The 317-nt window shown below is 46.5% G+C and overlaps 1 protein-coding gene across 1 annotated transcript in view; it reads left to right on the top strand.

The window, feature by feature from the left end:
* Nucleotides 1-317, top strand: part of LOC105449500 — a 3,148-nt gene that overhangs the window by 1,500 nt on the left and 1,331 nt on the right. The window lies entirely within an intron of this gene.

The raw sequence follows: 317 nt of genomic DNA on the forward strand, positions 1-317 counted from the left end.
TATCCCCTGTGTGCCTTGTCGACTCAGTACTGNGTTTTTTGTGACGGCGACGGGTGTGAGTTCCGTTCGGACCCCTGCTGCACACCCGTTTTCGAGGGGCCGTTGGAGTTTCCCTGATTACCCATTTTCCTTTTGTTATTACTCGCAGCTCGTAACTCACAATTTTCGAGGAGATGCCCTTCCTCCTTACAATAACGGCAAAATAACGAATTTTGAGACGATGCGTTTTGTCTCGTTCCCGATCGGCAATTTTTAGCAAGGTGTCCAAAGTTATTACAAATTTGACAAACAATTCTTACTCCGGTTTCTGCGTTTCG

The sequence above is a fragment of the Wasmannia auropunctata genome, unplaced genomic scaffold (genome assembly GCF_000956235.1).
Source record: "Wasmannia auropunctata unplaced genomic scaffold, wasmannia.A_1.0 LD336076.1, whole genome shotgun sequence".
NCBI lineage: Eukaryota > Metazoa > Arthropoda > Insecta > Hymenoptera > Formicidae > Wasmannia > Wasmannia auropunctata.